Here is a 729-nt window from a genome sequence, read left to right on the forward strand (position 1 = left end):
TAAAAACTAATTTCCCCAACTGTATTAGAGCAGTTGATGGGAAACATATAAGATGTATCAATCCAAAAAATGAGAGAACTATGTTTTTCAATTACAAGAAGTATTTCTCGATTGTATTAATGGCCGTTGTCGACGCAGATTATTGTTTTACGACTATTGATGTTGGTGCCTATGGTAGAGAGAGTGATTCTACAGTTTTTAAAGATTGTCCTTTCGAAAAAAACTTTATTCTGAAGAACTTAATCTGCCAGCACCAACTTGTTTACCCAATACCACGGATTCCCCACATCCCTTTGTTATAGTTGCTGATGAAGCGTTTGGCCTCCATAAAAATTTACTGAGATCGTATCCGGGACGTGGACTCACAGATAAGCGGATGATATTTAATTATAGATTGTCGAGAGCCAGTACGTTTTGTACGTTTTGTATTCTCGCTAATAAATGGAGAGTATTGCACACTCCAGTACTAGTTGAGCCTGATTTTACGGATATTATTGTGAAAACTTGTTGTATTCTTCATAATTATGTGCGCAGAAGACGGATATATTTTTAAATAATTTTTTTTTTTTTTTTATACACTTAGTAATCCTTTAGAGGGTATTCAAAACTACAGAAATGCAGAAGCTCGCCATCAAGGAATTGATGTTCGCGATTACTTTACTAAATATTTTTTAAACGCTGGATCAGTCACTTTTCAACCCCGTATCATTTGAATTGCTTTTAATTAAA

The sequence above is a fragment of the Acyrthosiphon pisum genome, chromosome A1 (genome assembly GCF_005508785.2).
Source record: "Acyrthosiphon pisum isolate AL4f chromosome A1, pea_aphid_22Mar2018_4r6ur, whole genome shotgun sequence".
NCBI lineage: Eukaryota > Metazoa > Arthropoda > Insecta > Hemiptera > Aphididae > Acyrthosiphon > Acyrthosiphon pisum.